A 17,050-nucleotide genomic window follows, 5' to 3' on the forward strand; every position below is an offset into this window, starting at 1 on the left:
ACGGGTGACAATGTCAGTCCAGACACTCACATTGTCAGTAAAATATCCTCACACCTATTTTTTGAATTTATTTTTTAACCTTTATTTAACCAGGAAGTCTTTTGAGATTGAAATCTCTTTTTGGAGGGAGACCTGGCCAATACAGCAATCCATTTACAATTCAAATAGAAATAAAAACAGGGAAACGGGGACAGGGAAAACAAACATCAGACACATGAGGAAGGATTGTCTGCCGAAAAATTAATCCTACGTGCTGGTGATCTTCTGACTTTTCATCTAGCATCACCATGAGGTTGACATTTTTTGGTTTATAGTAAAATATGTCAATAATTTGTAGATTAATTACTGTAAAATTTGATAAATAAATTTGTCTTTGCCTGTAATTTGGTCCCAATACTTGCAAAACTAATGACATTTCTCTCTGACTCAGCCATACATGCCGAACTAAAATAGTGAAATAAAAATAGTAATAAATAGTAGACATGGCAAACATCTGTGTCATTATTGCCTTTCACATTTAGCTAAAAGCACTGCTGTGCCTAAGAACAACCTTAAATAGCTGCTAGCATAGATAGATAGATAGATACTTTATTTATCCCAAGTGAAATTTAAGATTAAAGCATGAATTTCCTTTGCTTTTCATCTTTGACACCACTTTTACAAGGCCATTGCTCATAAGTAAAAAAGAGCAAAAGAAAAGAATAGTAGACCAGATTTCCTTTGGCCTCTGCGTGTTTCATATTCAGCATCATGACTGGGTAAATATCAAAGTGGGCATTCTCATCAGGCATATTATCACAAATGTCGATGATCAGCTGAATCCCTTATTTGATGTATGGATAACACAGATACATTTCTAAATGTTGTGTTTCCTAGTCATTGGTCAAATTATCCTACATCTGTGAAGTGGCAACACATTTGATTGGACTTGGTGAGCATATGTGGAACATGATTGAATTCCTAGAGAGGATACACTTGAGCATACCAAGGAGAATTCAGCAAATATTTCAAGCAGCTCCTCTCATCTCCTCCACTGTGAGGACAGCACGTATAACATGGCAGCACTAACATCAATTTCTGGCTTACAGTGGAAAGGAGGATGGATTTTTAGCCTTCTGGGATGCATCCCTAATAAAATTCAGGCAAGTGCAAGGAACCTGAACAGTGCTGGCATGACACAACGTATATAAAGCAAATCAAACTTTATGACAATCACTTCAAATGTGAACTGCTATGTATTACTCCTGCTGCACTCGTTGGTCTAAATGCTACATGCCATAGAGCTCCCCGCCAGATAAAAGAGCTACTGCCTGTGAATAAAACTTGCTTACATTTACAATGATTGATTACGGTGAGATTAATGAGGGTATTATTTGGGATAAATTGGTTATTTCCTATTTAAACTCTACATTGAATGCTTAATGTATGTCATTTTAAGTAATGTATATGACAATATGCAGTGCATTCAACATTGATCCAAGTGGATGAGCGCTACCAAAGAATTGACAGGCATGGGAGTGGGGGAAATATTTTTCTTAAAGCAGCTATTAACACTTAACAAACATATAGAGTTGAACTGAGGGTTTATTCTGAGTTAATTGAGGTCTGACTGATAATTACAACAGGGAGTTGATCTCGCACAATCAGGGTCCCAAGTTCATTGGCACTGCATTATAAAATCTTAGATGGATCAGCTCCTATGGCTAGTATTGACTCTTCTACTCTGGGTTTAAGAGGCCATGCAGTTGTCCTTGGCCTGAATAACCATTTGCAGAGCTAGTATTAAAAGCAGATATGCAACTAGGAGTACCCCACAGTGCTGAGCAATTATTTAAAAGGAACAAAACAGTTCCTCTGGGCCAGAGGAATGGTTCTCATGATAACATGATTTAGATTGTCTCTGCAATGAATAGCATACAATATACATCTTAAACTGGGATGATGTGGGTAATTTACGATGCTGTAATTTCTACAATTTGGTGGACAATTCCTGCTAGGGATAGAGAAAATTAATTCTTGCGGTTGTGATGTCCCTGCCACCCACCAACCCCCATTACAGGAACTAAAACACAAACAGAAGTATCCTCATAAACCGTGCAAAGCCAGGCCTTTGAAGAGCTGATCATCCTGAGGACAACACTTAGCTATGCACCATTTCAAAAAGCAGTGAAACCTTGCACTGAGTGCATGTAATTCACCACTTTCATCCACTGCATTTTGAATCATGGCAGACAAAGATGAAAAATTCAGATCAACTCGTCCAGAAGAATGTGACATTAATTTTTTTTTTCACAATAAAAGGAAAGCTGTTGAGGCTTCACTGTGAAATGTTACAGCATGGTGGATTTGTATGTGTGTGTGCACAAGCATTTACAATACTGTAAGTACGCTGAGAAAATGAATCTTCCCGTGGCCTAATAAGCTAAATAACAGCTTTAATTTAAGGTAAGTAGGCTGCAGTTCTCAGTGAAAACTGAAAGGTCAGCTTTATCATTCAGTGTGAAAGGGCTCCACAGAATCATACATATACCAAGCGCAGACATGACCCAGATGGTGCCTGTAAAATTAATGAGCTAATAATACATTAGGTGTTTTAGCATTTGCAGCAGTTACAGTAATGTGCAAACATAGAGATAGTCCACATTCAGGTGAAATATGGTGTCAGACTGCTAGACTTAAGAACAGGAAGTAATTAATTTATTCTGATCTAAATGTATCACAGTGTGCCTTTTCTGTAACTCTGTTGCATCATATACAGCAGTTTTGTAGCTTCACCTTTTCCCTTGAGGCATGTGCATGTTCTTTTAAAACTGTCCTGAATCATACGCCTAAGAGTCCTTAATTGTGATTGATGATGAATTAAGCCAAGATGAATTTTGAGAAAATAACGTCTTAATGAACGCAGCAACGCCCAACACATTATTCTGATGTTTCTTTTCAAAGACCTTGACTGCCTGGCTTCCTTGCAGAGTATTCACAAATGCCTAAAGCACAGTGGTAGAATGATGCTATTGACATGCAAATGCATGGTAGTTGCAGAGAAGTGAGAGGTGCCAAAGTGTATTGTTGTGTGACAAGCAGGATTTCTGAATACATAGCTGAGAGCTGAGATGTACACAAGCAAAACCCGCAGCATCTATTTTATATACAAAAAAAGGGATAATGGATTTGTAAGCATTTTGGTGTGAGCCCTATTTACAGATGGGGCACAGGGTTACTGTAGTCTAATGACAACAGATTAAATGTGGTCTGTCCACTGTACAATGATGCCTGGAGTTTTATGGGAGCATAATTAAGTTTCAAACCGACCCGACAGTGATGTGCTTTTAACTAAAGGTCAACAGTAAACAGCAATGTGAGCCACACTTGATTACTATGTATATCACAACATCAAAAAAGATGCTGCTGCACTAATGAGGGGGCGACCTTCATCTTCAGTGTAAACAAAAACCAAACAAACACATGCTGCACCACATGGCCTCTATCAGACATTAATAAGAGGCTTTTAAGTAATAATTCAGAGGGACAATATGACATACAATCTTTGACATTTTGGAGAAAAGTTTGCTGTGTAATGTATTCTGGTCTTGAACATGAGATGTATTGTAGTTCATTTATAGTATCAGGAAAGCCTGAATGAAGATCTGTGAATGTAAATAAAATGCTAAAAAATATCAGAAAAATATAATCCTGACTGCTTTCATTTCGGTCCAATAATAAATAATCTACATTTAAAAACATGACAATCTGAAATGTAAATGTGGTTTGAGCATTTACATCTTAATTCATCACATTACAGGCTCTTTCAGAGCTACAGCCAGGTGGATTTAGAAGAGCTGTAGAGGGATTAGTGAGGTGATATCAATCACCACAGCTGAACCATCCCCTTATCCAACACCATCACAGTCCCTGGCTGCTTTCCCCATTGATCCTGCTTGGACTATAAGGTTGGAGCTAAGGGCTAACCTAGCCCTTTCCCTCAGGGAATCCTGAAGGTTTAGGAAATAGCTCATTTCATTTCAAAATTTGAGGATAGAGTCAGATTTTCCTTAGATTTTGACAAATATTGTGGTGTACAGTTATTTAGCATGTTTACATTAGATAAACATGCTTGAAAGGTGTAGCAAGGTAATAAAAAAAAACCTCAAGAAAGACATCCTGCAGCTGTTTTTTATTATTCTCCCAGTTGTCTGTTTAGAAAAGCAGCCGTCTTTCTCTGCTCATTACACGTTCACATTGATATGCTAGATATTATTAGTCAGGTCAGAGAATCCAGATGATGATGAGCTCCGAGGGACATTTTAAATGACAGTGCCCTTTCTTGAGGGGAGAGAGTAAACAACAGAGGCGACCAACACTGCCTTGTTACTAATACTCATCTGCATTTGTTGAAAAAAAACAAAACAAGTGTAACTGAGGGGCAAGGCCAGGAAGACAGAATGTGACTTTCCAAATATAAAGGAGGGTGGGAGTGGTTGTGCGAGGGGTGAGGCAGAGACATGCCTCAATATCACACATGGAGGAGGGAACAATGTCTCCTGACAACAGTCCTTTCGGCTCGCCCTGGCAGATATGTCTACTCTCCATTCACTATTTCTAATCCTGTCTGAAAGCCTATCTTGAATGTCAGGCTTCTTCTGAAATTGGCTCGTGTTCTTAGTGATTGATTAAAGTACTGTAACCCAGCTTTATCAGACCGCCCTGAACTCTGTATTTCTGCCAAATCTATTAGGTAATGCATCCTATGTTATTGCACCGGTTGGTCTTTTCTCTTTTTTTTTTCCTCCTAGACTGTCTTTAGGAAACGCACAGATCCATTTACTATGATACAGAATACTGAGTCGTACCTGGTCTGTGATAGCACAGCAGCCTCAGATCAAACAGGGGAGCAGCCTTAAGCTCACAACAGTTTGTGACAAATGTGGCACCCTAATTCAATATAGCATTATTCAGCAAAATTGGCTTAAATTTATCACTAGAGCCCAAAACAGTGTGCACAGGGATATACTTAAAACACATTTAATAATCCCCATTTCTCCTTTTCTAGCTTTTGACTGATGCCATGCCATGGTACCAGAAACACGTTGGTGTCCCCTGACATTGAGCTAACAATATGGCTATAATTCATGAGTTCTAATGCTGTAATATTTCCCATGCCATTGCACACAGAGGAGTGAGGAGAGGAGAGGTTGCCCTGATATTACTGCTGACGCCTGAGTCCTAGACATTGCACTTAGAGTGTCTCCTGCAGGACATTATTCAAACACACACTGGCACTAAAAGTCCACGAGACAAGAGTAGGCCACTATGGTACCGAACACACACATCCTCAGACACCGCAGCTTGCCGAGGTTACTCAAGGTCATACAGCAAGGCGCCACACATACAGGATGTCACCACTTTCTAAAATCCATTACATTTTATCCCGATCATATGTATATACACACTATTGTAAACTACAGCACTGGATGTAGTGGAATGAAAAGACACAGTACAGACACTCTGCATACGGAACTGTGGGTATGATTTAAAATCCCATTTGTGTACTTTAAACCGAGTAGAAGACCACATTAATGACTGCATGCTTAGAAGTAGGCCATGTCCAAACACTGCAGGCAAATTTGGCCTCGGGTTGTCTGCACTTCCTCAAAATCTGCACACAACACGCACTGTGAGCTACTACTGTATGTCCCTTCCTTCTCTGTGCATATTTGCAGCAAATAGGCCCAGAGCAATGACGACACATACTGTAGATACTGTATATGCACTCATACGCATCTGCTATCATGAATCCAGACTTACACACAACACTACAACATTTCCAAATCAATTTTGCTCTTAAAACAACTTATTTTTATCTTCCTTTTTTTCAACCTTCTTCCTAATGTTCTTGTCGGTGTAGCGACTATAAACATCCTTCCTGTTCCGTGTTTTATTAGCAACCTGAGGGAGAAAAGCTAACATCCAACATCTGGATGTTAGCTAGCTTGAGTGAAAAGTCATATCGGATCAGATCCTGCTACATCAAATGCAACTAGAGGGCACATTATTTATTCATTTAGCTGCTGACATCCAAACCATGCCCTAAACGGTGACACTTTGAAAACTATTCCTCTGTGCCAGAACTACGCCGATACGAGTACAACTAGCAGGGGCTCGCAGAGGGAAGAGAGTTTTATGTTCCTTTTACCAGGCATGAACGCAGATGAGACGTAACAACGAGGCCATTGTTGTTTTCTAGCTGAAGAGCCTTGGAGCTTCTGCGAGGAGCAAACACAACAATGAAATGCCTCTACGCCTGCTGTAAAATTTCATGTGACTACAAGGCCTTCCCGCAATTTTCATAGACACTAAAAGCAAAGCCCCTGGAGCCAAAATGGCATGTCACCTATTGCCAATATTTACCCCTGTGGTGAACAGAAAGCTTGGCTAGCATAAAATACTGGCCTGTGTAGGTGTGTCTCCGTTTGTGTTAATGTGTGTGTGGGTGATTTGTATTGTCCTTTTCATGTTTTATGAGTTGGCAGTGAAAAAATAGTGAGATAAATCAAGAGAAAATTTTCACTCAGCAGGAATAAAATCCTGCTTTTATTCCAAGCTTGATAGTATGACAGTAGCAAACTGCAATGCTTTAAGTTTTAAGGAACAAATGCATTTGTTATTACAATGAATGTTCTTTTCTATCTGACTCCTAGACTTCTTTTCACTGTTGTAATCCATAAATCACTTTTTTTATCTTGTGAATACTTACAAAAGTATCTGTAAGCACAGATTTAATATTACCTAAAAAGGGGCGTGATGGCAAAAAATGCCCTCTAAGTCCAGAGGATCAGCATTAGAAAACTTGGTATGCAGACATACTCCAAGAAGGAAATCCATATGTGATGGATACAAAGAAAAGGTTTTCAATGGAAGAGGAGAGCCGGCTCTGTGCAGGATTAAGTGCTTTAGATGTAATGATGAGAGAGGGCCTGTTTTTATTTGTTTTCAAACAGGCATTTTTGCTCTTGATGGAATAGCGGCTATGTTCTGTCTCCAGAGGGTACAAATGCTCATCAAAGACCTGGCTGTGTCAAACAACCCATAAACCCATAATGCCACATAGCACGAGACACTTGCAAGACAAGTTCAGAGAAAGAGCAAAAATCAATGAGAAACAATTCATCCCAATTTACAATGTGATTATAATACATAATACTTTATATCATACACTTTAGGTATTTAATTCCGGATCTTTAAGGGACAAGTCATGTTTTGGGAAGTTAGCCCCTTTCAGCTCAGAATTCCTTGGTGGGATTTTTGCTCTTCCTACCAATATCTGCGGCAGGGGCTGCCAGAAGATTTGGTAGCTCTGGATGCCCCGGGCTGTAAATCTGGGCCAGGGGTTGTGTGGGATGCTCAGATAAATGGGCTGGGCTTTGTTTTATTGCAACACTGCATGTCTTAACTTTCTGTGTCTACCAGGGATTTAGAAAATTTGCTACTGTCCTTGGGCCTCTCTCTGCAACACTGGCTCTGAGTCTGGTTAGAGTCAGCCCTGGTGCCCCAAGATTACATAAATATCCTCTATGAGCCATTCACCACTATATCCATGCTCTACTGTTTTGGTCGCTTTTTATCTGTAGCAGCGTTTTGTTTTTGCATGGGTATGGGGTGCAAGTCTCAGATTAAAAGGGGAACTGAGGATCTTCATTTAACCCAATTTGACAAGTCCTTTCACACTGTGCTCAAAAATTAAACGCAAAGAGTAAACATTTTTCTCAATGGAGGATATTCTGCTCTCAAGTCCCCTGCACGGCACCCCTGCTAATGGATTTGACTGAAAAGACCTTTACATGTGATGCAGCTGTTTGTCATTCATGTGCACCAAAGCATCAATATGAAGGAAAAGTGGGCCACTGAGACACAAAGCACAATTATCCCTGAGGAAATATGTCACATTTCCCAACATCTTTTGTGATAAGGTTTCTTCATTCCTGCTTCCTAATGTCTTCTTTAAAAAAGCACAGTGGGAAACAAAGGCAGAGATATGGCTTATTAGGTCAGTTCTGGATTCCTTTTTACACACTGATCATGGATCTGCTGGATAAATCACATGGGTATCATTAGAATCAACCCTGAGGAGTCTTCTGGTGCAGCGAGCAAGTGTGTGTGTGTGTGTGCTGGCTAATGACTTTCCTTTAGGTACTTTTTTAGCTTGGTCATACAAGTCAAGAAGAGGCTCAAAAAATGTAAATGCAGTATCCTGTTTGGTGAATTGTTATTCTTCAGCAGCAATAGCAAATAACTCCATTCGACATCCCATTAGTTAACATATTACTTGGCGCCAGGCTACCAAAAAGCTTCAACAATAAATGCTTATTGTCACTGTTTGCTTTGGAGTTGGGGCTTCTGTGGAATTTTAAATGCATGAAATGTGTGTGAAGCAGGTTTGGATAGAAAGAGGATGTGATTAAAGAGAATAAGAGATGAGAATGCCAGTAAATTCTGGGGTGTCAGAAAACGTTGAATCATTTAGTAATTTTCAACATGGCAGGGAGATCTGCCTCAATCAAAAATCTTCACATAAAAGAGGGAGTGCAGAAAAACTCCAGGATACAATTCAGTAGCATTTGTATTCTTCTTGTTGTTTGTGTATCGCTGTAACAAAAAAAAAAAAACAACAACATAAAAGCCGTAGTTGTCCACAGCATGAATAAAACAAACTTGGCTGATTTTTGTTTGACTGGCTTTCCCCAGCCCAGAGCTCACTTGTCAAAAGGCTTATCCAGGCTTACCTTTCTCCAACCTTACCATTTTCCTCTTGTTTCTTTTCAATCTCACCTCTTCCTTCTGTCCTTGCTTTTATCCTCTCTGATCCCCTCTCCATTCCTGCTACTCTCAGAGAACCTTTTCTATCCAACAGTATCATTTCACTCTTCAGCTTTAGGACTGAACTGCCCACCACTATTATGTCATTCAACACCTGTACTTAAACCTGGTTGAAATTCACAGTGGGCGCCGGCCAAAAGGACTTATGAGAGAAACTACAACTTTGGAGTCAATTGTCCCAAATCTACCTTCCGGTTGTAGTGACTTGAGAGACAAGGCGCATCATGTGTCATGTTCGGGGATTCCACTGAACAGAAAATGTACCTTTTAGCCCATGGGAATACAGTACAGTATATTAATAATCATGGTTCAAATTGCATCCCACATAGTCCACAGCATTCTACAAATAATATGCGATTATGGATTTTGGAGCACATCATTTGGGCAGTTGTAGCAAAACCCTCAAATCTGTGCTACTTAAAGGATCAGAAAAGCGCCTCGAAGATCCTTCTAGTCTTATGTGCTCGCCCACATCAGCAAACTCCTCAGAAACAAAACTTTTTCTAGATTAAAAACCAACTAAAAATCTTGAGCTCCTCCCCTCATCCTCACTTTTTTTTTCACTCAAACCATTGTCATAGTGACCTACAGCCACCAATTCATCAGAGCTGCCATCTTGGGAGAGTAAGCCACAAGGCTATTTCTGTAATGACCCAGATTTTCAGGTGAATCTGGATCCGTATCAATTTAATGAGCTCCAGCAAGTCAAAGAGAGCATATTAGGTCAAATAAAGTCTATTTAGCATGGATTTTAAAGCTTGACATGTGCTGTCACAGAATATTTCAAACAATCAATAACCTAAATCCTCTATTGTTTAAGCTCTGAGAGCCATGCGAAGTGTGCATCTTGCCTTTAAAACACAATCAATTCCAGAGAAAATTCCCCACTCTAATTTCCTTTCTTGGTAATTTTGTCAGATTAATATCAAGTCAATTTCCTGGAGCCTGTTCTTACACCGAGTGATGGCATGATGATGGTATCATTGGAAGAACGCTATAATTGTTGAGGATGGCTCCTTTTGGGAGGAATATGGGCACAGATGGGCCCTGAGTTTGATGGAGGAATTTCTCTGTCCTCAAAGGCTATCAGGAAGCATTGCCAAGCTGGCAAGAGATATAAATAGACCACAGTCAAAAGCAGGTCTACATGTAAGCACCAAAATAAACCAATCCCAAAGCAGGTAGTATCTTATTAAGGTAGAGGGTTTATAATGTCATGAGGCACATTTAAATAGCTTCCACACTGTAAAATGCAGTACCATTAAGAAAATCGTATTAGATGTGTTTGCTCACTATCTACTGATCCATATAGTGTTTAATCATGTATGATTTGAGAACACAGTGGACATTCATCAATGGGTTACTAGACAGACATCCACTCACACTCACACTCAAAGTTCATACCTACGGGCAATTCAGAGTCTTCAGTCTACTTTGCATTTATGTGGAATGTGGGAGGAAATGTGAGCATCAGTGAAGATAGAGGCGTAGCTACCCCTGAAGACACCAAGGACCAAGTCCTCACTATTGTTTGGAAGAATTTGGGGGTTCTAAAGACACCTCCTCAGGTCATTAAAAGCTTAGTTTACATTCTACAATTACAAGTTTTTAAGGCTGAATATGGTGTATAATATTTACTACAAAAATTGACTGTTTATAAGACAAAAATTCCTGGCACTGGGGAGGATAATTCAATACAAAATTTAAAGATACAATAATTTAAAACAAGTAAAAAGGTAGAAGAGAAAATTGGATTTATGAAAAAGAAATATACAAATAAAGAAAATTCAGAAAAAAATCTTTGCTTTTTAGGGGGTCGCAGTGGGAGAATCTAGACTCATTACCTCAGTATTTCTACATTCTGGCAACGGTATAGTAAAAAAGCAACATAATCCACACAGGGAAAACCTAAAAGCCCTTTTTCTATGTGGCAAAAATGACATAACCATCACAATCCTACATTTATGATACACATAATATTTTATTCGGTCTCCAGAATACTCAGTAGCCAGAATAGTGAGACGAAAAAGAAAAGCTAAATAAGAAATACCTCAGTCAGCCAGAGCTTTTGAACGACTCACATCTATGCCTAATGCCTTATTTGTGTATTATGACAAATACATGTGAAAAGTGTAGTGGAGAGTGCCTAAAAACAGATATGAAAAAGCATACAAATAAATGCATCTACATAATTTACAACTTGCCTTGAGAAAGAAAGACAAAGCAAGAAAGATGAAGCAAGCATGAAACTGACACTGGACTCAATGTCAGCACTGATTTGGCAAAAATAAAAGAGGAGACTGTACAAAAGAATATAAATCAACTGAAATACAAGACAAGGGTGTACTTGTGGTGAAGGGGCCGTGAATACGGGATGGCCAACCAGTGGTAGAGAGTCTGTGTGTGTGTGTTTGAGTTTGTGTGTGTGAGTGAGAGAGGAAGGATCTCAATTAATCTCTTGCATTACTGCAGTCATTTCCACTCTCTTCATCACCAGCAGCATGTGCTCTGTGAGATTTAAAATATTTAAATCTGTAATCTGTCAGCATTATGAGGTTAACACACACTCGCTAGACTGGTGTCCTATCAGTCACCACAATTTCCACTTCGCATGCCCCCACATATATCACAAGGACCCGACATGGCCTTTTGTGGATCTGGCTGGAAAAGACTTTGCGGCTGGTGTCTGTAATTTCTCAACAGCGGTACAGACATGCTGCTGGACCCTGGAGAAAAATTAAGGGAAATGTGCATGGCTGAAAAAAAAAAAGCTGCGGCACTGTGAAGCGTGAGGAAACCTCTAATTGTTTCCCCAGTGTATGTGACCCAGTGACTTTGGAGGAGTTCTTCCTTGTTCTTTTACTACGGGTAAACCAGCATCCATTATTGATTAGGTGGCACAGACTCTTACACAACATGGTCTTATGAGTGGGCCTAAGTGTTTTGCCACTTTGGTTTGCAGCTGCATTAGAGCCCCACTAATATACCCTCTTTCACCTTTCTTACACATAGTGCCATATTTTCCTAAAACTCTGAATTAATAACCAAGAATGAATAAATTGAATGGGATTAAAGCTTGAACGACAGTAACCCATAAAGTATATGAATATTAGGTTGATGGAAGACACTCCAACGTAGCCCATTTAGCCAGCTCCATGTCATGTCTTCATACGACAGGCTTTTACTAAGCTCCTTAAGAGCCTGCCCCAGGGGATCTATGGTAGGCTGGAGGTACTGACTCAGGCCTTATCTCCACCAATTTACCCCATGAATTAGACGGGGCCCTTGCTTCTGTGTCCTGCCAGACCGACACAATACTCACTCCATGTTAAGAAAATGAGGAGAGAAAGGGGCTTAGTGATTGCGTAGTTGGATAAGAAGCTGGGGAATTGACAGGGGAAAGGCACACTGCCACATCAACTTTACCTGGACAGTAACGTTCATCCCCTGGATTTAAAAGCGTTGATTTGCTGTCACCTGTCTGTATATTTTCAGGGTGGATTAAGTGGAATAAAATGAAATTTGAATCATACGGATTAAGGTGAACTTCTCAAAAAACAAACAGCCAGGGCTTCACCCCTGTCAGCCACAAAGTAAGGACAGACTGACTGTTCCTTTGTTCATTTCGCACTTAACTTCGATATTTTTTTGACAGGCATTTTAAAATTCAAATGAGTTGGCAAGCTACAGATGTGGACTTTTAGAGGACAGAAAAGTGCAGGACCACAGAAATCTATACATAAATTGGAGAGCTAGTTGTTTGTCACATCATACTGCATGTGCTAGTGGAAAACAAATCATTATTCATAGTCATAGGCTGCAAATAACTGTGACACACAAACTTCCACATACTGGATACTGATTCCTGTATTCCTGTATGACTTAAAAAGGTCATTTATGTTGTTTGCATGTTCCACAAGAATTAAATTAACATCATCATCCCAATCAAAGCCTATGTATGTCTAAAGTACAGCTTTGCATCCGAGAGCCTCTCTCCCTATCATGACAGTCTCCCACCCCCACCTCTCCCTGTGATGCATTTTTAAAAAGTCTCCTTTAAAAAAAGGAAAGCAATCAAAAATAGCTCCTCGCTGCTGCCGCATATTTGGTCACATCCCTGATTTTAACTCAGTAGGCTTCATCCGCTCTCTGTATTATTGAATGTAAATTGTCTAATTAATAAATAAATAATAAATAGATAACTTCTGGCAGACAGTGAGTGGCGACATACTGTGTGACATCTGCTTTGTAGTTAGAATGGCGATGTCCAAAAGAATCTTGTTTACTAAGCAGACATTGGTCTTTGGCAGGGAAACCTGTTAGTCAAGGGAGATGTTTTTGGGCCATGAACAATGTAAAATCTCTGTTAAATATGTTATGTGCAGTAGTCTTGAGGCGTATTTTTGAGCCTCAGGCCAAAACTATTTTGTTAGTCAAACAAAGACGCTTTCATCTTTTTACAGATTTAACAAATACGTCTTATTCATTATTAAAACGAATATGACACAAGTGTATCTTGTAATTTGCAACTTGTTTCGAGCAATACTTAAAAACAATCTTGGTATTTTTATTCAATTCTGTCACAAAAGGTGTGATTTAATGAATATGAAAGCGCATCCTCCTGAGCAAATATGAAGAGACAAGTTTATCCTCCTTCATTAGTCACTGTATATCTATGTCTGTGGATAGCCAGATTATGAAAGAGCTCAGTTGTCACGTCATGATACACAGTTTGACTAGTGTTTTAATTATTAATTAATTAATTATATGTTTTCTCTGCACTACACACTGTTGTGTGAAAACCTGAATGACTTTGAATCATTTACATTTTAAGTGGTAATAACATAAAGACTAAATGATCTCTCCAAATGAACCCTTTGCACCAACAGAAGAGGTGACAGTTAAAATGAAGTCTGTAAACTATATGTCCATTTGGCAAGACATTTCTAAACTGTGTCTTCATGAGTATCAGCCATATCAAGCCAATACAATCCTCTTGTTTAATTGGTAACATGGTGCAAAAACTAATCTGCATTAAATCCAAATTCTCCACAACTGCCTTTTTCTTTTTGTGCATATGACATTGCAAAGTTGTGAAAACAGTGCTAGAACAATGACAATTTTTTCTCGGGTGTGAGATAGGCAGTGATAGGACATATTTTTCAGAAGGTCAGAGGTATCCATTTGGGAAATTATTCAGCTCCTGCTCCTGCTGCTTCAAGACAACACGTCAAACACAATGAAGAATATTAGAAAACACAAATAACCTTCCACAGCCTCTCTCATATGTGCAACAACACACCTCTGCATATACACAGAGGAGCATGCGCGCTCTCACACCTCCGGCCACGCGTCTGGATGTGAGAGCAATAACGAGAGCATGCTGAAAGAGAAACTGAAGGCTAAAGAACACAAGGCCTCTTGGGCCAGAGACCAATGAGTGGCTCATCCATGTTAAGTCAGGCCAAGACATACTCAGGTGTATTCACTTTAGGTCAGGACGAAGCCATGCTGACCTTTGCAGCAGACAGGGAGCCGCATGGAGCTTTTCTTGAGCAGTCCTGAGACTTACAGGGTAAACAACAGACTCAATGCTGCACTTTGAAATGCTGCATCAAATGTGTGCTTGGGAGTGATTACAAGTTGGCCCCAACCTTTCCAGCCTTGCATGTCTAGTGAATGAACACATTCAGCATTCTTGGTCATTTTTCTCCAACAACTGAAACATAAAGCTTAAGAAAAGGAGTGAAGAATGGATATTAAAACAGCAGGGAGGCTTGAAAAATAGCACTTTGCTGGACTAGAATACAAACAGTGAAGGGCCAGAGAGAGAATTCACAAGCAGCAGCAGCAGCAGGATGAATAATCCTTCACATGATATTGAAGACACACATATAATATAAATGAACACAATTTCCCTGCAAATCAAATCAAAATCCAAAGGGTCCTAATCAAATTTTATAGGGTGGTTTTAAAATGCGCTCAACAAAAACTAGGGATTCTATGTGTCTGTGTTATTATTACCCATTAAGGGCTTCTTTCATCAGTAGTGTGGTATGCATGCCAAATAAAAGGCTGGATCATTTCCTAAAAGCTTACGTTTCAGACAGGGACACATTGCTTATTCAACCAATCACCATGACAACTCTTGCTTGACATTTTCACTCCCTTATCCCCCCTTTTTTTTGGTATTCAACTCTCACAGTTAATTATTCTTTCTACCATAGACTACAATGCGGCTATTTATCTCTGCGCTTCTGCCATGTGTCCAGGAATTCCAGATTGTAAGAAAGTAGAGGCATGAGGCCTGCATGATCATTACAGTGGTTTAAATTTAGCATTACACTGTCCTCTTCCTCAAGCAATTTGTGCGTAGTTTATAGCTTCCGGAGGAATTATAAAGATTGAAAAGTGAGGATGTTTACTAGGTAAATTTAGCACAGTCATAAAATTAGATCATAGAATGAAAAGATGAAGATTTATAGGCTGCTACATCAAAAACATGAAAAAAAAGAATGAAAATAATACATGTATGCACCACATTAATCAAATATATCAATTTAAGTTCACTCTCGGTGTCACTCTAAGTGGCAGAAAACAACATCCTTAATTTCCCAGTCAAGCTCTCATTGAACCTCATGCGTTACAATTAAGCATTCAGAGCAGAGCAAGCTATGTATTTATCCTAAAAAACTTCCAATCAAATCATGCGCAAAACTTAAGAAAAAGGAGAGGAAAATGGGTATCCCCACGCATGTGGCAGATTATCCTGACCCTCACCTCAACAGATGGAGGTATATAGCTGGCTACAAACTGGTGGCAGACCACACTCGCATTAGAAAAAAAATATTTGATCTGATGTCATTGGCGTTTTCATTAAGTAATTCTTCGTTTTATTTCCATTCAACTTCAGAGCTTGCAATTTCATTTGCCTAAAGCAAGTCACCGGGATATTTCCATTTTTTGTTATACGGAGAGCAGAATGAGAGAGAGCCGGCGCGTCACTGCTCCATCACGCACACAGTATTTTTATACCCAAGTAACAAGTGCCCTGAACAATCACCACCAGCATTTCTTTTCTGCGCTGGCGTTTGTAGTGCAGATGTGTTGTAACATGTTACATATGCCACTGTGGGCAAAACACGCGCACAGTTATATCCAGCATCAAAATCCCTGCCTCTAAAGAGACTCGGGACTCACAAAATCCAAATGCGTTTTGGAAGTATACGTGCTTCGTGCCGGTTTACTGCGTCGATGTAGCGTCCCTAAATACCACTCTTTATATTTACAGAATAAAACAGACAGATAAGTCGTATAATTTGAGTCCAAGTAGCCCGATGTGCCCATTTCCCCCCGCATCCCACCCCCAATTCACTCCCCGCTTAGACTGCCTCAAGATTTCCCCCCCCGGCAGCTCATCAAGTATCATGAAATGACTCACCTGCCTTGTCGAGACGTAAATCCCCCCATGCCTTGCTTTGCTGGAAATAAAAAAGCCGGGACAATGTTTCACTGTTTCGGGGTCTTCACTTGCAGTCGGGTATGCATGTACTCCAAATATCCGTATAGTCTGCGCACTGCTTCTGTTTTCTCGTTAATGACCTTCCTGTGAAGCGATAACGGCTCTCATTATCCTCACTCCGCTGTCATTTTAATGAATTTCTCCCGTGTTGTTGTTTTTTTTTTTTTTTCCAGAGGGAAGCTCTGCTCCTAGTCCTGGTGCGTTTTGATGCTTTTGCCTTGACTCTTCGGCTCAACACGAGCTTCCCGGGAGCGCGCAGCGCGGTCCCGGCTGCATATTCGGGAGCGTCCGATTGGAGATGGAGAAGAGAGTTACTAGGTAACCAAGGGCACACGCATCATACATGAAAAGGAGCGGGGGATTTATGCCTTCCAACTATGCTCTGCCTGTCTTTGACAAGTCATCAAAAACTCCCTTTTTTTTTTTCCTGTTTCACTGATGGACCACACTTCAGCGTCTCACAAAAAGCGCAATATCTCCCTGTTAAGGCATCATCCTTCCCAGGGCCAGCTGGTCTTATAGGGGAATTCTTACATTCTCAGAGTTTTTACGTTTTCTAGGAAATTACTTTTTAAATCAAGATTAAATTCTACTAAAGATAAGGTATTTACAAAGATAGCAAGCTGTTAAGAGCAGGGAATAGGACTTTTATGAGGC

At 39.8% G+C, this 17,050-nt stretch overlaps 1 protein-coding gene across 1 annotated transcript in view; it reads right to left on the reverse strand.

Moving 5' to 3' along the window:
* Positions 1-16,627, reverse strand: part of nlgn3a (neuroligin 3a) — a gene marked incomplete in the record, with an annotated part of 115,557 nt that extends 98,930 nt beyond the window's left edge. Inside the window, 1 exon segment of the mRNA XM_035669945.1 lies at positions 16,313-16,627.
* Positions 16,628-17,050: the final 423 nt, after the last annotated feature.

This window comes from Morone saxatilis, unplaced genomic scaffold (assembly GCF_004916995.1).
Source record: "Morone saxatilis isolate NCDOM2014 unplaced genomic scaffold, NCSU_SB_2.0 Contig22, whole genome shotgun sequence".
NCBI lineage: Eukaryota > Metazoa > Chordata > Actinopteri > Moronidae > Morone > Morone saxatilis.